This window comes from Bos javanicus, chromosome Y (assembly GCF_032452875.1).
Source record: "Bos javanicus breed banteng chromosome Y, ARS-OSU_banteng_1.0, whole genome shotgun sequence".
Classification (NCBI taxonomy): Eukaryota; Metazoa; Chordata; class Mammalia; order Artiodactyla; family Bovidae; genus Bos; species Bos javanicus.
In genome coordinates this window covers 4,061,917-4,078,239 of record NC_083898.1, presented here as the reverse complement: position 1 = coordinate 4,078,239, position 16,323 = coordinate 4,061,917, and the positions used below count along the sequence as shown (strand labels likewise).

The 16,323-nt window shown below is 48.5% G+C and overlaps 2 pseudogenes; both read left to right on the top strand.

Annotated features, from left to right (window-relative positions):
* Positions 1–6,468, top strand: part of LOC133243812 (testis-specific Y-encoded protein 1-like) — a 505,577-nt pseudogene extending 499,109 nt beyond the window's left edge.
* A 4,849-nt stretch (positions 6,469–11,317) lies between these two features.
* On the top strand, positions 11,318–13,480 carry LOC133243862 (testis-specific Y-encoded protein 1-like; annotated as a pseudogene).
* Positions 13,481–16,323: the final 2,843 nt, after the last annotated feature.

Here is a 16,323-nt window from a genome sequence, read left to right as displayed (position 1 = left end):
TATAAAGATTAATTCAAGTATATTGGTTCATATATATGTCAAGAAGTTTATACTTGTTGCCATATATAAATACATATATAAATACATTTTGCCTTTAGGTATATCTGTATACAAAAATAAGATAAGGAGTTTATACATTTATTATTTAAATTTATACAGAAACCTAAACTAAACATTAGACCTAAATTAACATATCCCTAAATTTATGTTGTTAAAATGTAAATTTAAAAAATTTTAAAAATTAAATTGACAACTGCTTGACAATTCCTTTGCCATAAAACCCCCACAGGTGTATTTGGGGTAGCCAGACAAAATTTGGTTTTATGACAAAACGGCCCCCTAGAGTGGGTCCATCTTCCCACTCAAACTTAAAATGTAGCGGCTTCTTATCCAAGATTGATAGCTACTTTGATATTAAAGGAAAAAAGCTGAGCATTAAATTATTTGGTTAAGAGCCATCAGAAATTGTAATTCCATATAATAAAGAACAACTTGATGCTCTTCTAATGATTGATGAAAATTGGCAGATTGCTATAGGAAACTATTGTGGTCAAATTTTTACATCATTTACCCTCCAGTGTTTTGTCAAATTTTATTTCTAGACACCCAGTTATTTTCCCAGATACAAACAGTTCCCTATTCCAGATACCAAAAATTTTGTATAAAATTTCAAATAAAACATAACACAGGCATCCCTTATTATCCCCAGGGACAAGCTATAGTAGATAGAGCACACCAAACATTAAAAATACAAATTCAACAAATTAAAGGAAGGGGAATTTAAGTATAGTTCCCCCCATCAGATCTTACAACATGCTCTCTTTGTAATAAATAACCTAAATGCTGATTCGTCTGAAACAACAAGATACAAAGCCGTTGGTGAAATGGAAGGACCTCCTCTCCGGACAATGGAAGGGTCCTGACCCATTATTAACTAGCAGTCGAGGATGTGCTTGTATTTTTCCACAGGACACAGATTCTCCAATTTAGATCCTGGACAGGCTGATTCACCATGTTGCAGTCCCCCAGACACCTGGTTCCCCCATCGTTTCAATCACAAAAGAGGAGGGGCACTCCTCTGCCCCTGCTGCACTGAACAGCTGAGCGTAGGGAGCCGTAGGCTGGACCAGCCTGGCGGCAGGGGCCCAGCACACAGCGCTCGCAGCCGGTAGCCCCGCCAGCATCTGTCTGCACTTGCTTGGCCGCCGCTGAGTCCAAGGCCGGTTCAGTGAGGGAGCAGTGGCGGCGCCCGCTGCAGGGAAGACAAGATAAACATCGAGATCCCGGCGAGACTGACAGGGCTGCTGCAGGGCAAACTCCAACCAGAAAATAATTCTACTTATTCTGTTTTAGCTTGTCTACCCTCGCCTTATGTTTCTTTTTACTAATGACTCCAAGAAACTCAATATACGTATGAATTATTCAGGTGGACCTAATATAGTAACTTGTAAACAATGTATGCTTTCATCTTGTTTAAACCCTCAATGTAATGTTTGCTCCTTTGTGGTGTTACAACGCCCACCCTATCTTATGGTGCCTATATGATAGCTATGGTCCTGCTGTGTTACAACAACTGCAGGATTTAATGCAATCACGACAGTTTGTGGGCTTACTTATTTTAGAAATATCAGCTTTAATAACTGCAATTACTTCTGTTACTGTGGCAGCAATATCATTGACTTAACAAGTGCATACTGCCGAATATGTTGATACCATGTCTAAAAATGTTTCTTTAACTCTAGCAACTCAGAAAGCTATAGATAGGAAAATAGAGATGAGAGTAGATGCCTTAGAAGAGGCAATTATGCATATTGGGACTGAGTTACAGGCTTTAAAGGTGAAAATGGCTTTGATATGCCATACTTATTACAGGTGGATATGCATGACATCTTTGAAGGTAAACGAAACAGATTATGAGTGGGAAAATATTAAAAATCATATCTCAGGTGTTTGGAACAGTTCTGATATTGGCCTGGACTTAGGGAAACTTCATAAGCAAATACAGACCTTGAAACACTCTCGACTGGATTTTACCGCTGCTGGAGCAGCTAATGACTTTTTTCACACCTTCTCTAACTTTATTTCTGGAAAAAAATATTCTGTCTAATATCCCTAGTTATGCTATCATTGGTGCTCTAATCCTACTTCTCATACTCACTGTTCCTTGTATTGTCAGGATTCTTCGGCAGAGCATTCGGAAGCTCACGACTGAGCTACATCTGGCTGTTTTAAGAAATAAAAAAGGGGGAGATGTTGGGGGCCGGCATGAGGCACTCCGCCCATGGCAATGGTCATGAGGAAGGAGGCTCGACATACACAAAGGCGGGATTGAGCCTCAGGAGTCCCCCTGGAAATCCTTGAGAATCTACCCCCATAACCAGAGCCTGCCTACTTTACTACTTTGTGCTCTCACCTACACCTCTGACTTTACGGGGGGCTGTCCCCCACCACCTCTTTCGGAGAAGGAGTTAACTTAGAGCTCCAGTTAATAATAATTCCTGGGTGGAACAGGAGTGTTTCAACTTACAAACTCCTCTGAAGGTTCAATAGCATGCCTGACAAGCTTGTCCGGCCACATGTGATTGCTCACAGCCTCCCAACCGTGAGAGGCATGAGATGCTTTAAACCTTTAAAAAAAAAAAGGTTATTTAGAGAAGTTAGAAAATTATTAGTATAAGTATAGTGGGCTGATTAGAAACTGTATTGGTGAAGGGTTTTTCATTTGTTGAGCCAATGTTTGTCACTAAGTCTCCATATCTCCTGCCCTTACACACATTAATGAATATATAGAAGAAATAAATATTAACCTTTGATATTAATCACGTTAGACCTTAGGCTAAGTAAATTCTTTCCTTAACTAAAACCCACTACACCCTCACCCTATAGGAATGTAACTTTATTTGTGTGGCGTCTGTTTTAAGAATAATCACCACTGGAGAAATAAGTGTCCTGGTTGACTGACTGCTGTCACAAGGAGAGGGTCATAAATTGTCAGCAGGCCCCCTGGCCAGAAGATGATGTAAACACCCCTAAGACCTCTGTATACATTTGTATGAAGCACCTGACTTTGATAAAAGTCAGGACTGCTGACCCCGCGTGACTTTTGCATAACATCTCAGTGTATAAAAGTAGACCATAGAAAATAAAGAATTGGGATCAGTTCCTTGAAAGACTGGTCTCCCCATGTCTCTCTCTCCGTCAAATTCTGGCTGAGTCTCCATCTGGAGCATAGAACCCACCATGCTTAGTAATTATGCCTGGACTTCTAACATCCGACCGGGGAGGCCTCAGTGTCTCCTCTCCTTCGGGAGAACGAAGGACGCCTGCTGCCTACATAAGTGGTGCAAACTTCTTGCCTTGAAGTTTTATTGGTCTCCTGCGTAAACCAAGCTACTCATCCTCTTTTCTCCACTGAGTTTTCCTACTGAGCTATCCTCATTCTATTACTCTTTATATCTTTGATGAATATTTGAATAGTCGCTGATGCCGTCTCCCCTTTGAATACCCTGGATCAGCCAGGGCTGGACCCCGGCAATGCTTTTAATGTGGTTGACCTGTTTTCCCGGAACTGTTTGTTCAAGAGGTTGTCTATTGTCCGTTGCATATTTATGGCCCCTCTGTCAAAGACAAGGTGGCCGTGGGTGTGTGGCTTCATCTTTGGACTTCCTATTTTGTTCTGTTGATCTGTATTTGTATCTTTGGCCCAGTATTTTACTATCTTGATGACTGTAGCTTTGTAGTATAGTCTGAAGTCAGGCAGTCTGACTTCTTCATTTCCATTGTTTCTCAAGAGTGATTTGCTCATTGGAGGTCTTTTGTGTTTCCACACAAATTGTGAAATTATTTGTTCTAATTCATTGAAAAACACCATTGGTGTTTTTATAGGGATTCCATAGTTGAATCCAAGAATATCAATGGTGAATGAATGTACCAATAGATTGCATTGAGTTGTATACTCATGGTCACTATATTGATTCTTCTGACCCAAGAACATGGTATACTTCTTCATCTATTTGTGCCATCTTTGATTTCTTTCAACATGGTTTCAGAGTTTTCTGTACCAGGTCCTTGCTTTCTTTGGGGGAATATATTCCTAAATATTTGAGTCTCTTCATTGGATAGTGAATGAGATACTTTCCTTAAGTTCTCTTTTTCATTTTTCATTGCTGGTGTATCAGAATGAAAGCGATTCCTGAGTATATATTTTGTATTCTTCAGCTAACTCTATTCATTGATTAGCTCGAGTAATTTTCTGCTGGCATCCTTAGTGTTTGCTGTGTGGAGGGTCATGCCATCTTCTAACAGTAATAGTTTGTGTCCACTCTTTATTCCTTTTATTTCCTTTTCCCCTGTTTGCTGTGTCTAGGACTAATTTAAAAACTAATTCCAATGTGTTTTTCACCTCAGAAAAGCTTACTGATGAAATTACTAAGCACTGAGGAATCTCAATTCTACCAGATTCCCACAATAAATTCATGAAGATCGTCAGGAATTAGGGGTAATTTTTTGGGCGGCGGGAAGCAGAAACTGTTTAAGTCTTTAGAAAAATGTATCATAATCAAATTAGTCCGGAATATTTGTAGTCTTTCCTTCAGTTTCAGAAGACTCTACAGCCCTAAGAGTAATGCAGGGCTTTCTAACTGAAACCAAGAAACTCACCAAGAGCTCACCAAACTCTAACAGTGCACATTAGAAAAATTGTGTTACTGTGCTGTTAAAATTTGTGAGCTTTATAGCCCAATTAAGAATTTAACCTTCAAGATGGTTGTGCTAAAGATCCTGCTAAAACAGGTGTGGCCACAGGGCAAGGGAAGAGGGAAGTTGTGGGTGACCCTTGAATGAAGTGTGGTCTGGGGAAGAGGCAGGCTCCAAAGGCACAGCTGAGAAGGGTCTGGCAGGGCCACACCTGTAAGTGCCACAGCCATGACTTTGGGTGTGTCCCTCAGGCCTGCATCTGAGGAGGAGCAGCACCCAAGGCCAGAAATGACCAGAGACAGTAGACCAGAGCAGCCTCGGCAGACAGTTATTGTTGTAAATGTGGATGATCCCGGGAAATATCTGAGAGAGCAGGAGTCCCAAGACCCATGCCCGTCAGTCAGAACCCCTGTATTTGTACTCACTAGTGCAGTGAAAAGGCACAAGGTGGAACTGGAAGGGGCTGCTGTTCTCATCTGCTGAGAGTGCCAGACGAATTCAGACACACACCTACCATCCGTTGTGAAGACAGGAAGCAGGTCAAAGACCCAGGGCTTTCTTGTTGAAGACACACACACCCACACACCCACATACATACACAGGCACACCACCCCCTTGCTTGAAGACACAGTGTGCAACAGGGACTGCAAATCCTGACCAGGTAAGCAGTGACATGACACTACCCAGCACACACAAGTCAGGAGGAGGACAGTAGGTGTGAGAAACAGCCCCTGGTTGGGGGATGCAGATCACCTCAGATGCAAAACACCACAGGAAACACGGAGCCATGAGCGTGTCTGATGGTATGGCAGGGCCTGAGGACATCAGTGTTGGCTGGGCAAGTGGAAGTACCCAGCATCATTGGAAACTCCTGTTCCAGTGTGCTTCTTCCACCTAAGACTAGGACTATTGCTATTGGATCTTCTGGCCCAGCATGTGGCCTGAATGGCTCCTTGACCTAAAGCAGATTATAAACCACCCTCAAGTTTCTGTCATGATCAGCAACCAAGATAAAGACTTTCTTAGCTACAAGATCGACTTGAAGGTCAGTGAGGGGGACTGAGGATGGGTGGGTATGGGACCTGGCGGGGAGTGGGAGGATCATGTTAGCCATGTGCCTGCGCTGTGAGACCTTGCAGAGGCATCGTGGAAGCTGTTAATGCCTGCCTGGGAGGCAAGCTGAGGCACCTAGAAGCTTGCACCTTTACCCTCGTCCCTATCCTGGCAGGTGCAGGTGCAGAGCCATCCAAGGTCCCGCTGCAAGCTGATCTTTTCCTTTTGGGACAACTCCTACTTTTGGAACACGATGATCATTAAGGAGTATTACTTTGACATCACTGGTAAAACGTGGCTCCAGGGTGGTGAGTGTAGGTGTGTAAGGAGATGGATGATCCACCTGCAGAATCCACCCCTGTATTCCCTGTCTTTCTGGAGATTATAGGGCACGTTATTCCACTCCAGTCCACTGGTTCTGGGACTTTGAATGAGGAGCACAAGCCACAGGCTGGACATCAGGAGCCTTAAATTTCTCAACTGATTGTCAGGCCACTACTGCCCAGAATCAAACAGGATTGCTGAGGTGCGGTTGCTTTGGGCTTGCATACAGGTGACGATTGATGTTGGAGTTCTTGGATGCTCGTGGGTGGGTCTGGGGCCTGGTCAGCCCCGGGCTGATCTTGCTTGTGCCTCCAGCAGATCATTGACGAAGATGCGTGGGACGATCCTGTGAAGTATTACCCTAGGAAGGAAGGTTCTGCCATGAGCGGTAACTGACAGAAACACATGTGGTGAAGGGGTCTGGAGGTGGGCCCTGTAGTGACTGCCATGTAGTGGCCAGGACACTGTCCTTTCCCAAATGGGGATGACTCAGGCACATGCAAGCTGTCTGTGGAGCCAGATTCTGGGTCATGCATGTTGCAGATGACCTGCTGAGACTGGGGGCTTGGGGACTCGGTGTGTCCAGGAGTGAAGCAAGTCTCCCTCAATTCAGCTGTGGTTGCAGTGCAAGAGGCCTAGGTGATACTACTAGAGGCAGGGTGAATTAAGTATATTTGTCAGAATCATCCTTCAGTGGGTCCTGCCATCCCCCAGCCTCCTGTTGCTCACCGAGTTTAAGATTGCCTGGGCCTACACTCCTGCACCTTACCCTGGGAAGGCCTATCATTGAAAGGGCATCCTCTCCAGGGTCCCAGTGCACCTCTATGCTGACTTTGGGATCTTCTGTGATTTTGCACATCCACCTATCAGTGTCTCACCATGACCACACTTGCTGCACTGGAAGAGGCTTCAGGCTGCCTTCAGAAAATAGGGAAGTGTTCGGGGAGGTGGACAGAGAGCTCCAAGTGCAGGACATGGTGCCTACTGATGCCATCTCAGACATTGCTGGACATGGGCATCTTCAGCTCCTGAAACACCTATGTTCCCTGTTTGTGTTTGTGTCCCCATATCGAGCCTGTGTGTGTACACATGTGTGCTTGTGTCGCCTGTGTGTGTGTGTGTGTCTCCAGCCCAGGGAAAAAGCAGAGATAAACGTGACAGGAGAGGAAATGCCAAGCAATCAGAAGAGGAGGCACAAGGCGTCCCCAGTCTGAGGGTGGTTGATCTCCCTATCTCTGCAGTGACCCTGTCCAGGATGGGAATGAGGAAAAGATGGCCAGAGATAACTCAGGACCTTGGCTCCAGAAGTCTGCAATGAGACAAAATGCAAAAACACGCTCACTATTTCTCCATGTTCTTGTATGTGTTTGGACCAGGAAGAGCGGGTGCATGGTCTGTGGATTCACCCAGGGCATATCAGGTGGGGTGGGCCTTTAAAACCACCGCCTGTGGAGCCCACAGTTTGTGGGGACATAGGCCGTCCTGTGGAAATGGTGGATGTGGATACAGAGGACCTGGGATGGTTGAGGAGGCTAAGGTCTTGCTGAGAAGGACAGAGACTCGAAGGAGAAAGAGGCACAGATTGCTGTACTGGAGACTTGTTCCACACATGTGAAAAGCAGACCCAGGAAGGTCCTGGGCCAGTTCTTCCCAGGATCAGCCCATCAGCCAGCACCCTCTCTCCAAGAGGGTGGCACACACTGGCACGATGTGACACAAAATGCGAGACATGCTAAGGTAGGCTGTCCGTGCAAAACCACAGGCATCCTAGGAGAGACAAGGTTAGAGCATGGCATGCCACCAGTCACTTCCAGCCTCCCTGGCTGTGCAGAACGGCGAAGAAAGTGCAGGTGTTGATGTACGTGTGTGCTCCTCTGCCGGGGTATGCCAATGAGGGAGGGAACAGGGAGGAAGCAAGGATGGTGGGCTTATTGCATGTCTCATAGGAACTCGAGAGAGTGGGAGACAGGGAAGCCCCGGGGGCAGTTCGGGGCCTGCTGGTTTTCAGGGTCCAGGGGAAAGGCAATAGCAGTCCTGCCAAAGATACCCCATGGCTCGTGCAGAAAGCCCTGATATAAATTCCCTCTTTCTTCTGGGTCTTTCCCTTGGCTTTGGGCGCCTAAGGGGCAAAGGTGAGTGTCTGCACCTGGGGGACGATTTTGGCAGTCTCTCTGGATCACAATCTCTGATTTTGTTGTAGGCAATCTGCACCAGGTGCAGGCAATCTGATTTTGTTGTAGGCAATCTGACCATCTTGGACTGGCTTCCTTGGCACGTGGGCTGTGTAGGTAATCAGGGATGCCTGGCTGTAGGGAGTCCTACCTGGGCTTAATGAAACCAACTGAAAGAGAGTATTTGCATTTAGCAAATCAATGAGGCCTGGGTGGAATCAAGCCCTCTTGGTGTTTTTGAGATAGAAAAGCTGCTTTCTGCCCAAGGGAGGCATGAGCTGTGGGCCCAGAAAGGGCAGGTTTCCCAGGTCATCATCTGTTTGGGGACTCCATGGGTCTGGGTAGGAATAAACAGAAGGGACCACCTGTAGGAATGCCACCTTACCATTATGGTCTCGGGTTTCATGCCTTGTATCAGAAGAGACCCTCTATCTATGTGCACCTTCTTCACAACATTGGATCACACCCAGGCATCTCACAGACTCTGGGGGCCCTTGGAGGCTCGGGCATCTCTTTGGCCTTTTCCTGCTAAAGGGAGATAGCTCTTGGAGGCACAGGTAGACAGGTGAACACAGAAAGCTACACAAGTAGAAAAAACAGGGGGCATCACTCACAATGTTGGGGGTGGTAGGCTAGCAATAGAGACACAACATTGACCAGGAATGACCTAGATAGGTGCACACTGAGAAAGCAGTTCTCCAAGTCAGCTGAGCCCAGACGTCCTTGTTTTCCGGTCCCCTGAAAGAATGCACAGGCAATGGATCAGGCCAGTGTGACTGGTACTGTGAAGCTGTCCAAGGTGATGTGAGAATGCAGAATGCAGGCACATGTCATTCAGCTCTCCAGGGCGAGCATTTCCAACCCTGCCTGATGCTTTGCAGATCGATCCCTGTCAGGAGCAAATGCCAAAATTTTGTAACCTTTGAGGCTAAGTCACAGAGTTAGAAGTGCAACCTGACATGATCGATGAGAAAGTGAAAGAAAATAACCAGGACAAAGAAAATAGGGTGCTTACCAAAATTGATGCTCCTGGACAAGAAAGTTTGTACTTCTACATATGTGCAATTCCTCTCAGGGATGTTGGTGTGTACACAAGCATGTGTGTGCATATGTGCATGAAAAGCACCTGACAGTATGTTTGTGAGTATGAGGTGTAGAAACTGACCTAACCAGGTGATGGAAGTTGGATAGCGAAACCATGAAGGTCATAGGGAAAGGTACATACTCTGGCCATCAGAAGCACTGGAGCCAGGGTACCAATCCCTGTTATCTCACTGAGTGAGCAATTTCTAAGTGGAATTACAGTGGTGCACCCAGGATGCCTGGCAGAAAGGAGAGGCAGAAAGAAAGTGCCTGGTGGTGACCAGTGAGAGTGCCGAGGATCTGAGACACAGAACAGGCTGCAATCCCAAGACACAGAAGCCATGGTGGGTGATCCCACAGCCCCTTGGACATGCAGCTACAAGGGCCTTTCTATCCTGATCAAACTCTGGGCTTTCTTTCCTTGACCTTGCCATGAGCATGAGTATCCTTTGCCTTTTTTTCTGAGGTTTCAGAAATGGACCACCACTGCAGCATAAGCACGTGCTACCTGTATAGTCTTGCAATTTGAAACATCACTCTTTGTACTCTTTGAAGAATGCATATATCAGGGGTCAGGACTATAGGATGGATGGATTAGCTTGATCCTCTTGCTGCTCCTGGCCCCACAGGATTGGCCGATTGGGCAGGCTGGTACGTGTTCTCACATGGAGAACAGAACCACTTTGAAAGGGCCTCGATAGGGTAAATGGGCAGACGTGCATGTCTCGGGCACCAGGGAGCCATGAAACTTAACAGGGAGTTGTCTTTAGCATCTCACTGGTAGGTGTTTGAACAAGGTTCAAAGAGTTTCCTCATGCCAGCAGAGCATGCCCCATTTCTCCCTCTGTGCAAAGTGTGGCCAAGACGCTGAAGACCTGTTCAGTGTTCACGTCTATCCAGCGAGGGAGGGAGGGTAACCCGACCCCTTCTGAGGTTTAGCAGTGACCGCCCACTGTTGGCTTTCAAGTTTGAGAAAGCACTCTCTGAACGTGTGGACTAAAAATGTTTGATCGTGTACACCCGTGGCGGATTCATGTTGATGTATGGCAAAACCAATACAATATTAACCTCTAATTAAAATAAATAAATTTAAATTTAAAAAAAATGTCTGATCTCAGGTTAGTGCAAATCACTCAGGAGGAGAAGGGCTTGCCTTCACGCCAAGGATAAGCTTCTTGTATGAGCGCTGGTGTCCAGACAGTGGCAAAGGGGAACAGCATCACTTAAAAGATGGAGACACATAGACACCAGCCCTGGTACACACACAGAAGGATTGCCCAAAACAGTGCTATGCCAGAAGCAGAGATAAAGAGACACAGAGTGAGCTCTGTACCCTAAGGCTCTGGTGTCCCTGAACAATGGAGATCAACTGTTGCAAACGGTGGGGCTTTTCTCTACTCCCCTAGCATCTGGACAGCAACAGGTACTCTGTCCCATGGAGAAAAGTATCCAGCCACTTGGAGCCCCTGTGTATCATTTGGATACTCAGGGAGAGCTCCAAGTTATTGAAGGTCCTGTGGGACACAGGAGTGTGTTGCTCAGATTGCAGAGCAGGAACCCGTGGTTGGAATTTCCAGATCCAGGTCAATGACAGCGCCTGGGGTAGCGGCAGATGCAAAACCTGCCAGCTCCCTAGAGCAGAATCTGGCCACGTGGTGGAGCTAGAGCCCAGGAACCATGGAAGATGCCCTCCGTCTAGGGGAGTGTCCATAAGGGTGCCGTCCACTACCCTCTCAGCCATTGGTCTAGATTTGGGCCAGCAGCATGTGCATGGCTCACAACCTAGGGCTGCCTGTTTGGCTGATGTCCCAGAGCCTGTTCACCCGGTCCTGGGCTAACCACCACCCCTTTCTTCAGCCTCAGGCCACCCCAGACACACCAGCCACTGCCTCCAGACCATGCCTCTCACTCCCCACCCGAAAAAGCAAGTGGGCCCCACAGGTTTATTGCAGCCTGGGCCGCCATTGCACACCACTTGCTTTGGTGCTCTTATGTCCCATCCTTTCATATCTGACCCAGCCTGGGGTCATGGTCAGGGCCAAGAAGAGCATGAGAGGTGGTCATAGGAATGCGGGAGCATCCTGGGACCCTGGACCTTCTTAGTTGTCACTCCGGATGCTCAGGGGGATGGGGCTGTGCAGCCTGCCCTTGTGATGCTGTGCACGGCTGTGACCTTGCAGCCACCAATTGTCACACCAGGCGAAGATGCCACTCTTTTCATGGTGGAGGTGGCAGGGGATGGCGGGGCCCTGGTGGACAGAGACATGGCGCAGATCAGGCGGATGTTCCAGCTGCTTGTGGAAGACATCATGGAGGAGGTGGAGGTTTTGGCTGATGAGGAGCAGCAACAGGGGTCCTCCCAAGACCTGGAGGAGAAGATGTTAGGGGATTAGGGCCAGGAACAGCCGGGAGGCCTGAATGAGCTTCTAGAGCTAGATGCGCTACAGGAGCTGGCCACCCTGCAAGTGGAACTGAGCTCTGAGCATGAGAAAAACTGCAGGGCCTATGTTTCGTTCATGTGCAAGAGCCATCAGAGGAGGAAGCGTGACTTGGCTCAGAGGAGTGCCGTTATCCAGGGCATCTCTGGTTTCTGGGCCAAAGTGGTATCCTTTCTGCTGCTCCTTGGGGTCTGCTGCTCAGGAGGAGGAGGAGGTGCAGAGGCAGGAGCAGGAGGATGGATGGAAACGAGGGCACAGGATGGGTGCTGGTGGACCCTGAAGGAAGTGTGGTACTGGGCAATTGGCAGGCTCCAAAGGCACAGCTGAGTAGAGTTCAGGCAGGGCCTCACCTGTGAGTGTCACAGCCATGACTTTGTGTGTCTACTTCAGGCCTGCATCTGAGGAAGAGCACCTCTGAGGCCTCTAAGTCAGGAATGACCAGAGACAGTACACCAGAGCAGCCTTGGCAGACAGTTATTGTAAATGTGGATGATCCCCAAATAACTGAGACATGGGAGTCACACACACACACAGACACACGTACACATACACAAACACACACCAACTCCTTTGCTTTTGGACACGATTTGTTACAACGACTGCAAGTCTGACCATGTAAGCAATGACATGCCACTACTCAGCATACACAGGTCTGGAGAAGAGTAGGGATCAGAAACAGCCCCTTCTTGGGGAATGCAGGCCACCTCAGATACAGAACACAAGAAGGAACCCAGAGCCATGAGCGTGTCTGATGGCATGGCAGGGCCTGAGGACATCAGTGGTGGCTGGGCAAGTGGAAGTGCCCAGCATCCTTGACGATGCCTGTTCCAGTGTCCTTCTTCCACCCCAGACTAGGGCTGATGTTCCTGGCTCTTCTTGGCCTAGCATGTGGCCGATATGGCTCCTTGACCTAAAGCAGATTATGAACCACCCTTAAGTTTCTGTCATGATCAGCGACCAAGATAAAGACTTTCTCAGCTACATGATTGACTTGAAGGTCAGTGAGGGAGACTGAAGACAGGTGGGTATGGGACTTGGTGGGGAGTGGGAGGATCATGTTATCCATGTTCCTACACTGTGAGAGTTTGGAGAGGCTTCGTGAAAGCTGTTAATGGGAGGCAAGCTGAGGTCCCTAGAAGCTTGCACCTTTCCTTCTCCCTATCCTAGCAGGTACAGGTGTGAGCCATCCCCGGCCCCACAGCAAGCTGATCTTTTCCTTTAGGTATAACCCCTACTTCTTGAACACAGTGATCATTAAGGAGTATTACCTTGACATCACTGGTAAAACGTGGCTCCTGGGGTGATGAGTGTGGGTGTGCAAGGGTGTGCATGATTCACCTGCGGGATCCGCACCCATCTCCCCTGTCTTTCTTCAGGGTAAAGGGCACATCATTCCACACCAGTCCATTGGTTCTGGGACTTTGAACAGAGAGGACCCAGCCACAGGCTGGTCACCAGGAGCCTTAACTTTCTCAACTGGTTGTCAGGCCACAACTGCCCAGAATCAAACAGGATTGTTGAGGTGGACTAGTTTTGGTCCTGCATACAGTTGATGCTTGATGTTGGAGTTCTTGGCTGCTCATGGGAAGGTTCGGGTCCTGGTCAGCCCAGAGCTGACATTGCTCGTGTTGCCACCAGATCATCAGCTAAGACGAGTGGGACGATCCCCTGAAGTACTACCCCAGGAGGGAAGATTCTTCCATGAGTGGTAACTGACAGAAACACATGTGGTAAAGGGTCTGGAGGTGGGCCGTGAAGGGACAGCCGTGTTGGAGCCATGACACTGTCCTTTCCCAAATGTGGATGCTCAGGCTCATGCAAGCTGGCTGAGGAGCATGAATTTGGGCCATGCATGTAGGAGGTGGCCTGCTGAGACTGGGTCTGGTCATTCAGTGTGTCCTTGAGTCAAACAAGTTTCCATCAAATCAGTTGTGGTTGCAGCATGAGACTCCTAGGTGATACTACTAGAGGCAGGGTGAATTAAGTATCTTTTTCAGAATCATCCTTCTGTGGGTCCTGCCATCCTCCAGCCTCCTGTTGCTCACTGAGTTTGACATTGCCTGGGCCCTTCATTCCCATCCCTTAACCTGGGAAGGTCTATCATTGAAAGGGCATGCTCTCCGGGATCCCAGTGCACCTGTGTGCTGACTTTGGGATCTTCTGTGAATTTTCACATGCACCACTTGGTGGCTCACAAGCACCACACATGCTTCGCTGGAAGTGGCTTCAGGCTACCTCGGGAAAATATGGAAGAGCTCGTGGAGGAGGTGAACAGGGAAGAGCTCGTGGAGGGAAGAGCTCGTGGAGGAGGTGAACAGGGAGCCACAAGGGCAGGGCACTGTGCCTACCGACTACATCTCTGACATTGCAGAGACCACCCACCCTTAGACTGGGGACGCCTCATTCCTCCACTTATGGAAACACCTCCTCTCCTGTCACCTTCATCTCTGCGTCTTCCCTGGGCCACACACACAAACACACACACACACTCACAAACACAGCCGACATAAGCACATGCGTGTATACACACACATGCTCGGCACGGAGACACAAACACAATCAGGGAACACGGGCTTCTGAAACACATGAGTTTCCTGTTTGCATTTGTGTGTGTGTGTGTGTGTGTGTGTGTGTCTGGCCCAGGGCAGACACAGAGATGAAGGCGACAGGAGAGGAGGTGCCGAGCAACCATAAGGGGAGGCACAAGACGTCCTGAGTCTAAGAGTGGTTGGTCGCTGTATCTCTGCAGTGACCCTGTTCAGGATGGGAACAAGGAAAGGATGGCCAGTGATAACTCTAGACCTTGGCTCCAGAAATTTCTGGAGCTCACCATTTCTACCATGTTGCTGTGTGTGTTTGGACCGGGAAGAGGGGGTGCATGGTCTGAGGATTCACCCAGGACAAATCAGGTGGGGTAGGGCTTTGAGACCACTGGCTTTGGAGCCCTCAGCCTGTGGTCACATGGGCCGGCCTTTGGAAATGGTGGATGTGGCTATGGCAGGACTGGGATGGTGAGGAGGCTAAGGTCCTGCAGAAAAGGGCAGAGACCTGAAGGAGAAAGAGCCACAGATTGTCTGCTGCACTGGAGACTTGTTCCACACACATGAGGAGAACCAGAAAGGTCCTGGGCCTGTGCTGCCCAGGATCAGCCCAACAGCCAGCATGCTCTGTCCATGAGGGTGGCACACACAGGCATGATGTGACACAAAATGCAAGATAAGCTAAGGTAGGCTGTCTGTGCAAAATGACAGGCATCCTAGGAGACACAGGGTGTGTGCATGGCATGCCTCCAGGCACTTCCAGCCTCCCTGGCAGTGCAGGTAGGCAAAGAAAGTGCAGGGGTGAGTGTACGTGTGTGGCCCTCTGCCGGGATGTGCCTGTGAGGGAGGGAACAGGGAGGAAGCAAGGATGGTGGGCTTATTGCATGTCCCTAGGGAACTCAGGAGAGTGGGAGAAGGGGAAGCCCCTGGGGGCAATTTGAAGCCTGCTAGTTTTCAGGGTCCAGGGTCTAGGCAATAGCGGTCCTGCCAAAGATACCCCATGGTGTGTGCTGAAAGTCCTGACGTGAATTCCTTCTTTCCTCTGGGGTCATGCCCCTGGCTCTGGGGTCTAGAGGGGCAAAGGTGTGCGTCTGCATCTGAGGGAGGATTCTGGCTCTCTCCCTGGAGCAGATTCTCTGATTTCATCATAGGGGATTTGCACCAGGTGACACTCAGAGGGACCCTGCCTTCCAGGTGGCTGTCTTGGATGTCTTTGGGCCCAACCAGGGACAGGCTTCATTTGCACTTCGTCTGTGTAGGTAAGCAGGTATACCTGATTGTATGAAGACCTACCTGGGCCTAATGAGAGCAACTGAAAGGGAGTCTTGGCATTTAGTAAATCAGTGAAGTCTGGGTGGTTCAAACAGTCTTGGCGCTGTTACAGAGTCAGAAGTGCAACCTGAGATGAGCAAGTGAAAGAAAATAACCAGGACAAAGAAAGTTGGGTGCTTACCAAAGTTCATGTTCCTGGAGAAGAAAGCGTGTACTTCTGCATATGTGCAAGTTTCCTCTCAGGGATGTTACTGTGTACATGGACATGCACATGCAGAACCACCTGCCAGTACGCTTATGAGTATGAGCTGTCGGAAGTGACCTAACCAGGTAATGGAAGTTGAATAGCAAAGCATGAAAGTCATAGGGAAAGACTCCACCTAGACTCCAGCCAGCAGAAGCACTGAAGTCAGAGTACCGATCCCTGTTATCTCACTGAGCAAGCAAGTTCTAAGTGGAGTCAGAATGGGGCACCAAGGATGCCTGGCAGAAAGGAGAGGCAGGAGGAAAGTGCCTGTGGGCGACCAGTGAGAGTTCAAAGATTCCAAGACACAGAACAGGCAGCAACCTCAGACAAAGAAGCCAAAGTGGGTGACCACACAACCCCTTGACCACCCGGCTACAAGGGCCGTTCTGTCCTTCTGAAGTGCCAGGCATACTTTCCCTGACCTTGCCATGAGCATGAGCAAGGTTTCCCTCTTTTGTGTGCTTTCAGTGATGGACCAGAAGTGCAGCATAAGGACCTGC